Raw genomic sequence first — 18,652 nt, 5'->3', positions numbered from 1 at the left:
TTTATAGACTTGGCGGTTGGTGGTGGAGTAAGAAATGACGGTTCTGGTTATTTTGCCAAACCGTGAATCGCCGGATTACAGTTTGAACCAGGCTCGTCATTAATTATAATTTTTCTTTTTCTTTTTTGTTTTTGTTTTTTTTCAATCTAGAAGGATAGCAGCACCATGGCAAATTGTGTATTTTATAATTTTTTTTATTATATAAAAATACTCCGTCCGTCCTATAACTAAATATCAATTTACTTTTTGCGTGTTGATCTTTGCATGTTAATTATTATATCAAAACGTATTACAAATTAAGAAAAAATTGCAAAAATATTTCTATTTGTGTCTTATAATACTAATATAATGATATTTTATACAAATATAAATATATTTTTAACTTTAAGTACAATGACTGCAAAATATAAATGAATACCTTGTTATGGGACATAGGGAGTATTTAATTTAAGCTATCTTATTATTTAATACATATATGTTTCTATGATTTATTCTAATTCAAAATTCAATAAACTACTTATTAAATTTATTATTTTTAAATATTTTTATATTGTAATTGGCTCATGTTATGAATTTATATATCAGATCAATGGATTTTATTAACAATACCTGGTAAGCAAATACACATTTTAATTAATTAGCAGAAGAAAATTCAAATAAGTCCAAAACAGGAAAAGGGAATCAAATAGTGAAAGTTAAACACAATAGAATAAGGCTAAAGGAATAATATCTAAAACCAAACAAACATACTTTCAATTAAATTGAAGGCAACCATATTCGAATTAGGAATTGAATAAATTTGATATCACTTTGACTACTGCGTGTTTCTTTGTGTTATTTTCAATTTCCATAAATGGCATTATGCCTTAGCTTTAATTGCAATAATTTTTTTATTTTCGTTTTGGTTATAGATATAAATGTTGGATTTTATTTCATTATTGCGGTATTAAATCGATATACTAGGTTTGTCAAATAAATCCAATGATCCGGAATATAAATTTATAACAACTCATAAATTATTTTATGTCTATAATACAAAACTCAATATTACAAAAAACAACCAAACACACAAGAACACACCCTCTCGTTTATATGTCTATTAATGCATTTTCATTCGATTATTATGAATAATATTACCATATATATTAAGGCAAATATATATCTTTATAACATGTTTAATTGAAAAAATAATACTCCATTTGTCACCAAATATTGTTTTCGTTTCCTTCGCATAGTACAAAGTATGTGCAAGTTTCATATAGTGGCGTATCCCATTTGTATACAAGGAGGAGTGTTGATTACCTCACGATATGTAGATAAAGATGCATATCATTATCAACTTAAACTTTTTGATAAGATAGTTATTTGATCCCATGATTTTACGGTCACAAATTCACTCACCACAACACCATGCCATCCTTACTGGACACAGTACCAATTTCTTATTTTTAGTAATTGTGTACTCTACTACACATTACAAATATTCTTACATATATGCTTATTTATGTCAATGCTCTCACAATAACTTTACAAATCATGGGTGTAAAATATTCTTTACATACAAAATTATCATCCACTATCATTAAAATAAAATATTTATTATATTAAACTATGTACTAAAAGTAAACATTTACCTTTTAAGTGATCGAGAAGAGTCTATTAAAATAAACATATATATCTTTATTACATGTTCAATATTGAGAATAATATATAATTGACTCATTAATTTCTCTATGTTCACAACACAATACAATTACAAAAAATAACAAAACACACAAGAAGATGCTCTCTCAACTATATTTCTATTAATGCATTTTTACTAAATTATTATAAACAATATTACCATATATATATTAAAGAAAACAAATATAACTATATAACATGTTCAATCGGAAAGAATAACATATAATTGACTTATAAATTATTTTATGTTCACAACAAAAAAATCAATTATAAAGATTAACCAAACACACGAGAACACACGGTCTTAGTTATATTTCTATTAATATATAAAAATTTAGGGGAAAAATTATAAATTGTGTATTACAAAAATAAGGATACACAAAAATATATATATAAGTGAATTTGAACCTAAACTAAGATAAATAACACAAATAATATATCTATAACTAAAATAATGTATTCTCACTGTGTTATTATAAATAGTATTACTATATATATTAAAGCAAACATATATATATATATCTTTATACATGTTCAATTAGAAAGATAATAAATAATTGATAATTGACTTCTATGTAAATTTATATCTTGGATCAATGTAAGCTAATTCAAATAAATCCAAAATAATTAAACCCATTAAAAAATAAAAATTAAATACAATAGAATAAAGTTAAAGGCATAAACTGAAAATTAAATCTAAATCATACATACACACCTTTAATTGAATTAAAGGAAACATATTCGAATTGGGAATTGAATAAATTTAATGTTATTTTGATCTAGTACTGTTTGTTTGTGTTATTTTGAATTCCAAGAAATGGTGTTATGCCTTAGTGTTAATTGCAATAATTCTTTTTAATTTCATTTGATTATGTATATGAATTTTGGGTTTTATTCAATTATTGCTTCTGCTAATTAAATCATATTATGTACACGAAGTTTGTTCAATAATATTAACAACATAGGATATAAATTTACAACAACTCATAAATTATTTTATGTTCACAACACAAAACTCAATATTACAAAAAAATAAACAAACACACAAGAACACACCCTCTCAGTTATATTTCTATTAATGCATTTTCACTCGATTATTATGAATATTAATATTACCATAAGTATTAAGGCAATTGGAACATGTTCCCTTTGTTATCAAACATTGTGCTCACTTCCTTCACAAAGTATAAAAGTTCTGCAAGTTTTATATGATGGCATATCCCATTTGTATATAAGGAGGCGTGTTGGTTACCTCAGGTATGTAGATAAAGATGCATATATCATTACCAACTTAAACTTTTAGATAAGATAGTTATTTATATTATTTAATATGATATAGTCAACATTGATTTTAAATTGGAACCCCGTATCTCTTCTTAACATAATTGATTCAAATTATTTTTTATTCACAACACAAAATCCAACTGCAAACAATAACCCAACCCACAACAACATACTTTCATTTATATTTCTATTAATGCATTTCAACTTGATTATTATGAATAATATTACCATATATATTAAAACAAACATGTATAACATAATCAATTGAAAGGATAATATATAATTGATTCATAAATATAATATCTACTTTGTCTTGTTATGTTTAATAAGTTGTATTTGAATATCAAAGTTGATACATATTATTTTTAGATTTTATAAATAAATAAAAAAATATTATGAGTTGTTTACCATTGAGTTGTTTTTAGATTTTATCAAAGTCGTCTGTCAGTGTTCATTGTTGTTTTTTGGCTCTTGCTTCCATATATATTATTTTTAGATTTTATTTTTGTGATGAGTTTATTTTCTTTCTATAGAGTCTCTTTTATCTGATTTGATTTGTATTTGGTTTTTACATGATTTTGAGACTATTATTTGTTTCTCTTATTATTGAATATGGATCTTCTACTCTCCTATGGCTATTATTTTGTTCCAATCAGATATGTTCTTCCACACTCTTGGAGCAACATAATTTATTTATATTAAAAGTGTGACCATAGTTAAATGAAAAATGTTTTTGATTGATTAGGTATATGAATATGGCGTGTACATTAGGGCTTGTTATCTTTTCGAAAAAAATTATGATTTTTTATTAGGTAATATTGCAATTTGTCTTAATGTTAAATCATATCGGTCTTGCTTTCGAGCATCTGGTGTTTTTGACTTGCCAAGTTTGACATGTACTCCTCTCCGGTTTGGAAACAATTGATCAATATTGCCATATTCATTTCCATCCGTTTGTATTTCAAGTAGATCTTGAAATCATACCACCTAAGCTGTAATTTTTGAATTATTGTTACCACTAAAAAGTCTTCATTCAACTTATCCACTCGACATAAATTTCATGCAGAATCATCTTAAACTAAAATATTTTATTTATTTATTTATAGAAATATCACATCCAGTATCTATTTTTTCATTTAAAATATTGAAACAAACAATAAATTTTAACTAAAAATGTAAGGTAATAATAATAATAATAATGATGATGATGATGATGATGATGATGATGGTAATAATAATAATAATAATAATAATAATAATAATAATAATAGACCAAAAATACAAAAAATCGAACTTTAATTTCAGGCTAACATATGAGTTAAACATGCATGATTTAAATTAAAATGCTTTGAAAGACCAACCAAATTCTGTAACAACAATGATCAATGAATGAAATTTGAAAATTAGAAGAAATTGAGCATTGATTGAGTTTGTGCCTTTAGACAACACAAAAATAAAATAAATAAATATATAATGGCATCATTCTAATGCTTAAATTAGAGATAGGGTTTTATTTGGGTGGGTCGACTTTGAAATTAGAGTTTTATCATATGTAACTTTATTCCTTTCTTCTTTATATATTCCGTATGTATTGCATTGCCAGGGTGAATGTGGAAACTTTTTCTTTTTTCAAATATTTAATTTGTAAGGTTGATTCCACAATTAATTTATGTATTCACGGCAATCGACAATTTTTATGCTAGAAATAGTATTCATTATTCTACTTTTATTTGAAAATGACCATCATGAAACATGCATATTAATTATTTGAATTAGTAATGATCTATTTATTTAACCTTTTCCTTTTTCAAAATTTTGAAGTTTTTTTAATATACTAATTTTTTTTATAAGAAACATCACACATTATAACTATTTTATTCACACAATAACAAAGATAACTACATTTCAAAACGTTTCCACCTAAAAATTTAAGTTGTCAAGGATACATATTATTTATATATTTATATTACGGGAGTCAACTAACAATTTGAGTTAGGTTTCAGGCGGTTGAAGGGAGGAAACACATTTTTTGGTAGAATTTTAGACTTTCGGGCAAATCAGTGCATTTTATACTGTGATAATTTAGCTCCTTCTTAGGCGAGCGAAGCGAGGGGAGCTAACACCTTTACCTTTATTTTTTTATAAAAAAAAATAATAATAAATATAAAAGTTTAAAAGAAAATTATATTGAATTTAACATCATCTTCTTTTTTAATATAAAATGTTGAATTTCAATGTTTAATATAATATAAATAGACCTTGATGTGATATTTCGAATATAAAATTATTTTTTTAATAAAAAATACTATTAATTATAAAAAGCTAATGAAAACCACAAGCAAACACTCACTTGTATTATAAATTTTTAAAATAAAAATAATTATTTGATGTGATATTTTAGAGAAAAAATAAAAAATTAAATAATAACAAAATATATTGAGAAAACACAAATGAACAAACCCTCTTTTTTATATGAAATTAATTTTTTCTCTATTATGGCATGTATTGAACATATAATTTATCATATAAAAACATCATATTTATATGTAGACACATTGTTGCTGGGGGACTTTCAATCCTCATACATAAAACAACATAACATTCATTTAAATATTTCCACAGTGTACATAAATGTTGTAAAATTAAAGAATAAGAACATTTTTTTTTTATTATTTTTTTAAAGTTGGTGAATGATTATGACTGCCATACATTTACAAGCCATAAAGTATACATACTTAACATAACGTTATTGAATTAACATGTATGATTAAATAGAATATAGAATTATGTATATGTTGGGTTCATAATTAGGGTTTCCCAAATTATGTAATTTTAGGGTTTGGATGTGAAATGTTCTTTTGGACATTAATGTTAAAGAGTTAGTGGTAATCAATTAATTGATCCAACTTTTTTTCTTTTTGTCATGGTAAATGTGGAAATTTTTCCTTTTTTATTTTAAATATATAATTTGTAAAGTTAATTGGTAAGTTGATTTACGTATTCACGACAATGACCAATTTTTATATTCAAAATAGTGTTAATTATTTTACTTTTATCTCAATATAACCATCGTGGAACATGCATTGTAATTGATTGAATTAATAAGAGTATGTTTATTTAATATTTTCAATTATAATAAAAGTAATTCATATATAAAATATCATTTATTTTACATCTAATAACTAATTAAATGCCATTAATTTTTTAATCTATTAAAAAACTAAAATGATATATTGAATTGAGAAGGAATAGGTATAGAACTTGTTGAAAGTGAACTAATCATGTATTTTTCTATTAGCTAAGATGATTGATTAATATAATGAAAGTTTATTAGAATAATTTCTAAATAAAGAACATCTATTCTTTATATATTCTATAAATATATATATATATATATATCCAAAAGAAGTAGAAAACCCAACCCAAGAAATCAAATCCTATCAACTAAAAGTGAAAATTGATAAAAAAATTCGATATAGGAATGTGAATTGAAGGACCATTTATATTGTTATTATTATTACAATCAAACTAAGATGTTTTGCATATACCAATTTTCGTCTTTTTTTACATGACTTTATAGATAATAAAGAACATGATAGCTTTGAAATTAATTTGAAATTCAATATTTGATTGTAATTCTTATTTAATAATCTTTTGATTTAATAGCTAATGAAAAATATATTATATTTTTATTAAAAACTATATTAAATAATATTGATTTTGGTTTAAAATTATAAAAGAACAAATTTTTTACTTCATTCGTCTGCCTCTGAGAATCGCATTTATCTTTTACGAACCTATGACCTAACCCTCAAGCGAGGGATGTCTCACCGCTTGAGCTATAAGGGTTTGACGCATTCGCCACTACGCTGCGAAAGGACATGTGAAATTATATGTAATTGAATGATAAATAGCTATTTTTGTGACAATTTTAGGTTTCTGTTCCTTTAAAGGTTTTATACAAAATTTTATTTTTCATCCAATTTTATTTTTTTTTTTTTCAAAAAAATCAAATTAAACATTTATTTTTTATGCTATACTAAAAATTAATTTTATATTCAAAACATCACATCAATACTTATTTATATCACATCATACAATTATTAGAATTCAAAATTTTTATTATTCAAATCTCAATTCAAAATTCAATCTCTCAAGCAAACACACCCTAAATAAGTTGTTGCAAAAATATATTGTTACAAATTTATTTTTTACTTACGAAAAACAGCCAATTCTTCATGCATATCAGATTGATAAATAAAGCAATTTGCAAGCTGGATGCAATAAACACCCAAAAGGAAGCAACCTAAATTTGCACATACTTTCCCTTTTTTACATCGAGGGACTAAAAAAAATATTATGCACAGAACTATGGAACCAAATAAAAAAATATATATTTCAATAAAAAAAAAAAAATTTATTGTTACTTAGTTTTTTAATTTTTTTTTTGGCTCATGGACATTTGTTACTTACAAAGTTTGCCATTAAACTATAATGCGCAGTTCTATTAAATTGCTTTAAAAATGATTCCTCCTATTAATATACATACAACCATATTGTTCGTAATTTGACAAACTATACAAATTAGACAAAGTAAAATATAATAAATAAATAAATACTCCTATTCACCTGTGCAGATTCATACTCTGGAAATACCAATAATTACAAAAACAGTGGAGTTCCACATACCTGTATTGGCCTCCCTTTTAATGAGTTATACATTATCTAACATCTAAGTTAACATCAAAGGTAATATCAAAATTCAAAACTCAAACGACACCGTATATAAAATCTTAGTATATTTTTAGTTTATTCTAATTTTCTTTATACTACATATATAGATATTATATATATATATGGTAAAATTAAAAAAAATAATAATAAAGGTGTGGGGTACGGGGAGAGGGGTGGGGGGCTGTCCGCCCCTGGTTATAGAGATATATATGTTATTGTTGGAGACTTTCGTTTACAGATAAATAATTAATTATTACTTTTCTCTAAAAGCTTTTAGGTTTATGCTTACTGAGAGTCTAAGATAGAGAGGCGGCTGCCGGCGTGCCTACACAAAGATTTTATGTCTGATTACTAGACATATTATTACAACTAGACCTTCGACCGTTTCAACTATGTGACGCAGAGCTACGCGATGTTCAGACAAAGGTACCTGATGAGCCGGGGACATTTGAGAAGTCCTGGATCTCCCATTTTAGCATATCTTGGGGCCGGGGCATCCATCAATTATGGTTTGAGAAGCATTGACTTTCTTGACGATAATGCTCTTGCCCTCAACTCTATTTCTATTATGAAAGGGCTTGTAACTTTGGCCGATTTGGGAGAAGACACTGGGCAAACATCCCAAATCGAGCCAGCTCCCTCTTCTCCGACATTTGCTGCAAAATGGCAGCAAAAGCTGCCATTTGTATTTTTTAAAATTTTTTTTTCAAATATTATATTTATTTAATATTTATAATAATTATAGAGTAAAAAAATATATACAATATATATGTCATTTTGTAGAGAATAAAATTTTCTATAATATGAATAAACAAAAATTTAAATATATATATTGGGTATAATATAAATTCATAATCAAATCATATAATATAAATTTTATCAATTAAATTTAATACACATTTATATTATTTTATTCATTATCTATCAAATCAACACCTATCAAAACTCCAACCAAACTCAAATACAAAAGAAACAACAAAATTCAAACTCCTCCTAAAATTCAAATAAAAACCAAACCTAAACTCAAATTCCCCCAAACCCCTCTGAAGAAACACACCCTTAATTTTTGTTCGATTGTATATATTAAATATGAATGCGGCAAATAGTATATTAAAATTTTATTATGGATCAAACTAATACCATTTATTTTTCTTTTCTGTTTTTAAAAATCTTACATTCGTTCAAAACTTGCAGTTATATCTCATTTTCATGATTTTATCTCCTTGCTAATTTTGCTATCCACTTTTCATTTTATGTATTTTTTTCTAAAACAATATTAATAAAAATAATTGAAAAAAATAAATTTTCGGCTAAGACTTGTTATTCCTGCCGATAATTTATTTTTATTTATTAATGTTTTAATGAATGTTTTCATCATAAATTTTTATGGACAATCAATTTCTTTTGAAACACCAGAGGAAACATTGAAAAATAGGACAACTCGTGGCTATTTCATCTCTGCTCAAGCTTTAGCCGATTATGCAGAAGTTTTGTTGCATGTAAGGAATAAATTCTCAACTAAAAAATCCCCATTATTGTAATTGAAGGATGCTACGAAGGAAGTATATATTTTTCTAAAAAATATTAGATAATTTGAAATTTTAAATATATATTAAGTTTCTTTGATATGCTTTATATAAATAGTTATTTATGACGTTTGATTATTTATTCCATTACTCACTATTGTATTTATTTATTTTAAGTACTGATTACGTGGTTTCGACTTAAATGTCACATTTTGATTGATGTTGGAGCCCTTGCCTCATCAACTTCCATAGATTATTTCGATAATATTATTCCACAAAATAGATTTTATTGAGTTGTAACAAAAGACTTCAGGGGACATATTCATAAATATGAGAGAATTATATTTTATGTTATTATATTTAAGTATATTTTTAAAATTTTATCCTTATATATGTTTCAATTATTACTATATGTTCTTAAAATTGGTTTTGGCCTAACTTTTTAGATAATATTATTTAAACTTGCGTATTTGTTTTTTTAAAGTATATTTTTGGATTTGATGATGTTTAATGTAAATGTGATTTGTAAATATAATATCTTAAGTTAAAAGATATTTATTGAGTATGTTTGATGCTTTTGTATATGTTCAAATTTTGAGAAGAAAATAATTAATTGAATTAATAATAAAGTCAAATCCTATTTGTAGACATAGTCAAAAGGGATAAAAACAAATAAATAATAAATATTTCAACATTTCCTCAAACTCAAATAAACCTCTAAAAGCCAACTTGAGTTTATGTAAGAGAGCCTGAAACTGAATAGTATAATGTGACTTGATGAAAGTATCTGCAGTTTTATTGTCGAAAGTGACGGGGCATAACTTGACGTTTTCATGAGTAACATCACCATAAACAAGATGACAATCAATCTCAATGTGTTTGGTGCGTTCGTGAAAAAAATCATTATGAGAAATTTGGATAGCACTCCTTTTGTCGCGAGGGAGAACAATATGAGATAATTTTGGTACTCAAAGGTCATAAGTAACCAACGAAGCCACGTGAGCTCAAAAGTAGCATCACCAAGGGTACAATATTATTCATTGCTTGAACGAGAGACAACTGTTTGCTTTTTGTTACGCTAGGAAACAAGAGAATCACCAAGAAAGTAGGAGAAACTAGTGGTGGAGCGACGATATCGTTTATCCAATCAGCATCAGAGTATTTAGATAAAGTTAAGGGAGACAGACTTGAGAAGTGTAATTCATGTAATAGTGTGCGGTATGAAGAACAATGGCTCTGTTCACCCGATATTTTTAGATGAAATAATTTTTGGTGTTTGGCATGAAGAATTGTGTTAAAAATATAAAATATATTATTTTAGGTTGAATTTTGACCTTTTGACTTTTTAATGACTTTTTAACTTTTTATAATGATTATGTAAAGTTTTCCTTTTTTTTTTTTTTTTTACTTTTTGATTTTTTTTATAAAATATTTATGTTTTTTATTATTATTTTTGGGAAATCACAATTCAAAAATAGTATTTTTGAGAGAACAGAGTCAATAAATATATTGCAACTACTTATCAAATTTTATTACAATCAACTCTAGTCTTATAGTTGGACAAAATCAAATCATTATTATGAACATTCAAACACATATGTAGGGATTAATTTTCCAAACCAACTACTTAACACTGCTTAGAACATTCGCAAGGGGGGTTCAGACTCCCCGGGTCGTCAAAACAATGTCCTTCGTCCCACTTTGCTTTCTTGCAAGCTGCGTCGCATGGGCCTGGGGCACATGGTCGTCCCTTGTAAGTCTCACTGTCCTTCTTGCAGACTTTGTTAGATGCCTTGGCTGCAGCCATTCTCATCGTCGTCATTTCCTCTGCCAAAGAAACAAAAAATTGCATGGTTTTCTTGTGGACGCACTTGCTTACGGGGCATATCATATAACAAAAATATTTTTTATTCAAATTATTACATTTAATATATATATATATATATATTCTTATTATTATTCCAAAATAATGCTACCTCCGTCTAGTTCCAAGGGTCTCATTTACTTTTTTGCGTATTGATACTTGGAAATTAATTATTATATCAAAATATAGTACAAATTAAGAAAAAATTTACAAGAATACTTCCATCAGCGTCTTATAATATTAATAGAAGAACATTTGTAGAAAAAAAAAATATACAAATATAAAGATATTTTTAATGTTAAGTACAATGACGTAAAAAATAAATGTAACCCTTAGAGGCGCACGGAGAGAATATATAATATGAAAATACTTTTTAATTCTCTTTTCCAATGCAAAGAAAAAACAAATTAGCAAAGAATAAGTAGAAGAAGGCTTACCACAAAACAAGACAAGTAGAAAAAATAAAACAAGATTTTGGAGTTTTGGCGCCATAAAAATATTATGTTATATTGAAATTACAATTGTAAGAAAACAATGAATATACCAAGTCTCTCTTCCATACAATTTATAGCTAAATTAACTTGTATTCTATTGTAATATATTCATGTAATTTTATTATATAGCATTGTAATAATATGATATTATTGTTATTACCGGTATTTTGTGATAATCTGATGCATTGTAAATTATTATTAGTATTTCGTAATAATATGATGCATTGTAATAGAATTATAATATAATTATTTTAAAATTATTTGTATATTATATAAAAATGTTTGACCACACACATCCCATCGGATCGAATTCCTAAACGTGTTTGTTTGGTGATTTTTACAATAAATAAACAAATAAAAATATGCATCACACATGTGTATCCTAGTTATTTAAAAAATAAATTAAAAGATTTGTGTTTGGTTAGATTTTTTTTCAAATACTTTTGACTATTTACTAATTTTTTTTCTTTTTAAGAATACCAAATCAAACTATTTTTTATATTTTTAATATTTTTACCAGGTTTGTATTAATTTGTAAGAGAATGAGAATTTGTTTTGATAATAAATATAAATAGAACTATGATTTGTTGGCATATATTATATATTAGGTTTGTTTAATTATATACCTCCTATATCCTAAAACAATAGTTTTATTTTCTCATTTTCGTCCGTTCTAAAATAATAGTCCAATTTCCGTTATTAGTAACTAACTCCATATCTTTTTACAAAACTATCCTAATTTTTTCATAGTAATTACATAAAATATGGACATTTTTATATTTTCAAAGCACCTTAATACCCACTATCAATATAATATTATAATTTTTAATTCTCCCAAAGGTTTTTTTTATTTTGGGATAGAGGGAGTATATATATATTCACGTGATTATAAAATTACAAGATTATCCAAAGAATAATTAGTTAGTTGTCGGAGGCTGTCCGGACCGGAATCATCATGAGTTTGGCCTACGGTTGCTCTCTTTCTTTCTCTTCCCCTTTTCTTTGTTTTCCTTCGATTCTTCATTTTTCTTGCCGAAGGAAATGGAAGAAAGAAAAAATATGAAATAGAAAAAAGAAGAACAAAGACGAGGAATGAATGGGTGCATTGATTTTTTTTTCATTTTTTTTTTAAATAGTTTTAAATTTGTATGTATAAATAAATAGGTGCATTTCATTGTAAGTATTTTTATGTTGTATTTTATTTTTGTAATTTTTTTTCTATCTTCTATATTTCAAGTTTTCACCTCATTGTATTTTCTATTTTTTTCTCATTTCTTATGTTTTATTTTCAATTTCTCATGCATTACAAATTTATTTTCTTTAATAATTCTTATTGAATAATTTTTTGAAATTTAAATGTATGATTTTTTTTTTTTTTTTAAATTTGGGATTGTATAGTTGTGTTTAAGTTGTAAGTTTTTTTATTTATTAACTTATTTCTTCATCAATCAAAAATAGAATAAAATATAGTAAAACCGACAATATATAAAAAAAATAATAATAACAAATTATATAAATATAATAGATGATAAAAAATTATGGGTTGTTATTTTATAATCATGGGTTTTATAATTGTGATTATTTTATAACTGCAGCATGAAGGTTATTAGATATGAATATATATTAAAAAATTAATTAATTTTTTAAAATATCTACATAATTTTCAATTGATATTTAAATAATTTTAATATAAGTTGGAAAAATAATATATTAATTAAATATTCTCGAATTATTCTTATTTGAGAGTCCCAACATTTTTTCTATAAACAAAGGGAGTAGAGTCCCAACATTCTTTCCAATATGGGACATATGAGGTGATACGCATTTATTTATTTATATTTTACTGAAGTCAACCAACACGTCTTTTCACATGCAAAGTGGATATATGCTACTTACAAATCTTGGACATGAATGACGACGAATAAGTGGCAGTGAGACTCAAACATGGGACTTTCCCGGGTCCAATACTATTTTTTTAATTTTAATTAAACTAATTAGTTATTTTAATCTTAATTTATAATTATTTATATTATAGGATAATTATTTTCACTAATATATTCTTAATTATCTACTAATTACACCCCTCCTAAAATACCGTATCTACGATGTAACAGACACAGTATCTGGGACGGAGGGAGTAATAAAGAGATATTTCAAAATATCATATCATGCTAAAAAATGAACAATTCTATTTAGGGATTTATCTGTTTGCGTGTGTTTTGTACACAAATATTGCTTTTATAGCTACAAATGCATCTTATTTTTTACTGTGTACAATATTTTTATTTCGGTACAAGAATTCAGGTGAGTAAATAACATAAAAATTAAATAATGCAATGAGAGGTAAGTGTATATTTATTTTTAGGAAAATTGCAAAATTTGTCCTACATATATGTTAAATTATCATATTTATACAATCTATTTTTCAATTTTCACAATATTGGACAGTATGCTTTCACCGACCTCATTTTTGTTCTCCGACACCAAAACAAGTCACATGCTCCTATGTGGACATGTTGTTGACGACATGGATTCTGCTGGCGCTGACATGTCACTTGAGATGGACGATTGGTGATATGAAAATTATTATTTTTTTTAAAAAAAAATGACTAATATTTTTTAAATTACTAGGCCAAATTCAAAGCAACAAAAAAATTTATCGCCTAGTGTGACTTGTCTGTTAGACCTAGTTTGCAGGGTATTAGGTTTGATCGGGAATTTACCCCGTGAGCACTTCCGGGTAGCGGCTGCGGATTTCCACATCATAAAAAAATAACTCATAAGGTCTGATGGTTTGCGGGGTAAACTTGTGACCATGAAAATAAAATTAACTCATAAGATGATTTTATAACTAAAACTCTTTTGCTATGAAAATAAAATTTCTTTTAACAACGAAATTAATTTTATAAGAGTATATGTTTGTTTATTGTTTTGAATTGAGAATATGATGTGTTTAAAAGCATATACTCTAAATAGAAAAATATATATATATAATAAATAAAGAAAAAAAAATGCCTCCCTAGATTTGGCTCCGAAACAATAAAATAAAATAAAATTATTCACTCCGTCTCATTTTCATAATTATATATTATTATTTTTTACAAAATATCAAATTAAAATATTATTTAAATCAAAATTCAAATAAAAAAAATAAATCAAAATCCAACACTCTTATTTACTTCCATTTAACAAAGTTGAAATTATGTGTTTAATAATTTATATTGTTCTTATTTAATAAACATATATATTAATGTCGACATAAAATGACAAGAATGAATTTCAAGAAAATTCTTTAACCTAATAATAAAAACTATTTAAAAAATAAATAAACAAAAAACTGGAAATTAAGCATCAAGGAAACGTGCCTCACTGAACTATATCCATTAAAGAGGTATCTATGCATCGTCCTGCCGAACAAATTGTTGGTCTCAGACTATATATATATATATATATATATATATACATATAGCAGAGGGGGGGCTTCAGCGCCCTTGATCTTGTAAATACAATTTCATTGTTCGTTTGGTTTATTTTGTTCGGGGGATTGGATTTTAAATTCATTATTCATTCTATTTTTCTTTTCCAAAAATATCAAATCAAACACCTATTTTTTATTTTTTATATTATACTAAAAATCAATTTTGCATTCAAAACATCACATCAACGCCTATTTATATCACATCATACCGCTATTCAAATTTAAAATTTTTACTAATCAAATCCCAACTCAAAATTCCAAACCCCAAACAAACTTATAATTAAATTTTCATAAAAAATGAAAAAATATATATATATATATTAATAACTAGTTGATTTAAATTTAAATTAAAATATAAATAACATATACTAATTAAATAAACCCATATGTTTGTAAAAACAATTTCATTGTTCCTTTTAAAAGTTTATAATCAAATTTTCATAAAAAAAATGAAATATATATATATATATATTAATAACTAGTTTATTTAAATTTATATAAAAATATAATTAGCACATACTAAGTAAAAACGAACACTTCACATCCAACCCCTAAAATTACATAATTTTGGAAACCCTAATTATAAACTCAATAAATACATAAGTCTATATTCTATTGAATCATAGATATTATTTCAATAACGCCATCTTAAGTATATATATATATATATATATATATACTTTGGGGCTTGCACGGGTGTGTTTGTTGCCGGAGGACTTCCATCATCGTACAACACCATTACGTTCATTTAAGTATATCTCCACAACGTCTATAAAAATTGTAAAGTTAAAGAAAAAGAACATATTCTTTTGAAATAAATAAATAAAATCTTATTTAATAAAATTTTTGTCCATAAAAATTGTAAAATTAAAGAATAAGAACATATTCTTTTTCTTAAAGAAAAAAGAAAAAAGAAAAAATTCTTTTACTTTAAGTTGTTGTTTTTCTTCACAATGTGTATTCAACACTATTTTATAATTTAAAACATCCTATCTAACTAATATTTTTAGCTAATATATATATATATATATATATGAACACCTCAATATAACTAAACTTAGATAATTGAACACAATTACAATTAACTTCATTTAAATTAATTATATGTTTCCAATTCTATTAGAATTACCATATACATTAACCAACATTATAAACAATATACTATCATTACCTACAATTAAATACATGAATCGTAATTAAATTCCATTAATTACAATATATAGACTTAATTAAATTCTATTTTTATAACATTACATCCTTTGAGTTTTGTAGTAGATTAAAAATAATATTATTTTATTGGTCGATGAAAATGTATAAAAACTTTTTAATATTTGTGGTATTTTGACTTTATGTATAAAGTAATTGTGTGTATTATTGTATGTTTGTAATTTAAGTAAAAATCAATAATATTTTGGTATTAATGTATAATTATTTTTATTAAAATAAAAAATAAATACTTTTAAGTGAAATAAACAAAAATAATAAAAAGAGTTGGGACGAAAGTATAATTTACTAATATATATACATAGTTATAATTTTCAATTCTTTTAAAATCAAAATTAGGCTTACACACTCCACACTGCAATTATGTATATGAGATTATTAAATTCATGAAATTCTATAAATACCACTTCCAACTAAACCCAAACCCTAAAAACTTGCAGGGTGCAGTAGAGCCATGGCATCTCTGAATGTACTGCAATTCATGAATTTCCAATTATACCCTTCCTTCCTTCCTTCTTCCATTAGTGGTGGTTGATTTCAGGCGCCCATCGTGAAATTCCAATAGTGACCCTACACAGTAGATAGGCGACCGCCCTTAGAGGCAGCCGCTCTGCCGGCGGCGAGGGTTTCTGTCGGATTACGAGACTTATTATTACAATCAGAGATTCGACCATTTCAACTATGCAACGTTCCGACAGACGTACCTGGTACGCCGGAGATGAGGCTGTGCTGTGTAATTGATGCGACGCAGTTTAGGGTTTAGGGATAAGTGTACAGGTGTGTTTGTCTGTGAATTTTAGTTTTTGAATTTGAATTTTTTAATAGTAAAAAATTAAATTTGAATAGTTATTTGAATGTGAAATAAATTAATTATTTGATGTGATATTTTTTTTATAAAAGAAAATTAAATAGTAAAAACCAACTACAAAACCCACGAAAGAACATAATCTTACTTTGCAAGATTTTATTGCACTTTTTTTTTTTATTGCACTTTTTCCTTTTGGGTACTTTTGTTTTGTGCATACAAAATTGTTCATCTTAGCGTTAATGTCTATCATGAAGAGATCTTAGCGTTCTATTTTATTATACAGGGATTCAAGAAAGAGACGATCGAGTCATCATCAACGGGTGCCAATATATATTGCTAAAACGGGATCAGAGATCCGGGACCTCTCCTGGTTTACCAATTACCTCTGTCCGAACGTCGCATAATTAAAATGGTCGAGTGTCTGATCGTAATAATAGGTCTGGTAATTCGACAAAAAAAATCCTCGCTGCAGGACAGCAACTGCGTCTCAAGGCGGCCGACTCTCTATTGTATTGGGACAGTATTGGAATTTCATGTCGGGAGCCGAAAACAAATAATTTAGGCCTATGATTTGTATTATTTAAGATTTTAATTATTGTATTCTTTTATCTTCGATATTAGAAAATGTAAATCCAAACAATTCTCAGGCCAAACTCCAAACATTGGCCCAATCCAATTCTTAACGCAATGATTAGTTCATTTTTAATTATTATTAGACTTTAAAACGATTTAAAGTATATCTCAGTGGACATTTTTGTAGCGACGGCAGATTTTTATATTTTTAAAAAAAAAAAACAAATTATTATAATTGGGACAAAAATAAATAAAAAAAAAAAAATTATTATACTTAGACAAAGTGTCATTTTTTTTTTTCTTTCACTACTTAACACACCTAACATATTTGTCGTTTGAAAGTACATAAATTCCACTTGTATTAAAGTTTATTTTATTACATTTGGATGGAATGAATAGAGTATAAATATGTTTTGTTATGTTTTTTTTAATATATATCTTGGAAAAGAAAATATATATATTACATTTAAAAAAAAAAAACAACAAAAAAAAAAAAGTGAATGAGAGATATATATATATATATATATATATATAATTCGAATTAAAATGTGTTACATGGCCAACCAATAGTGTAAATGCAATGATGAATAATTTCCTTGTCTTTTTTTTAAAATTAAAGAAAAATGTGATTTGAAAATAATAACAAATTTGTCACTTTGGTGGTAAGGTAACAACAATAAATGGCAACAATTGAAAGAAAAAACAAATAAACAAAAACAAACAAACCAAGGGCAATGTGTTGTTTATTAATAATTTCAATTTTATTGTCACATTGCTAATCATTTTTTTTCAATAAATTTTATATTCAACATTTACCTATTTTTTATTTGTAATATTTTATTACTTATTCAAAATATTACAACAAAGACATAAATACACCTATAAAAATTTCAAATCGTAATTTTTATTATTCTCAAAATAATTTAAATATCAAACTATTTCTAAAAATCATACGGTGTCAAGCCGCGCTCGCATTGGATCACA

General features: G+C 25.5%; 1 long non-coding RNA gene across 1 annotated transcript; it reads left to right on the top strand.

Annotated features, from left to right (window-relative positions):
- Positions 1–16,714: 16,714 nt before the first annotated feature.
- LOC127244249 (uncharacterized) lies at positions 16,715–17,804 on the top strand. The gene is made up of 2 exons (XR_007837113.1): positions 16,715–17,064; positions 17,379–17,804. It is a non-coding gene; the product is annotated as an uncharacterized LOC127244249 (long non-coding RNA).
- The last annotated feature ends 848 nt before the right edge of the window (positions 17,805–18,652 follow it).

The sequence above is a fragment of the Andrographis paniculata genome, unplaced genomic scaffold (assembly GCF_009805555.1).
Source record: "Andrographis paniculata isolate CXL003 unplaced genomic scaffold, ASM980555v1 Contig9END, whole genome shotgun sequence".
Taxonomy (NCBI): Eukaryota; Viridiplantae; Streptophyta; class Magnoliopsida; order Lamiales; family Acanthaceae; genus Andrographis; species Andrographis paniculata.
The sequence above is the reverse complement of the archived record's forward strand: the minus strand, read 5'-3'. Positions and strand labels throughout refer to the sequence as shown.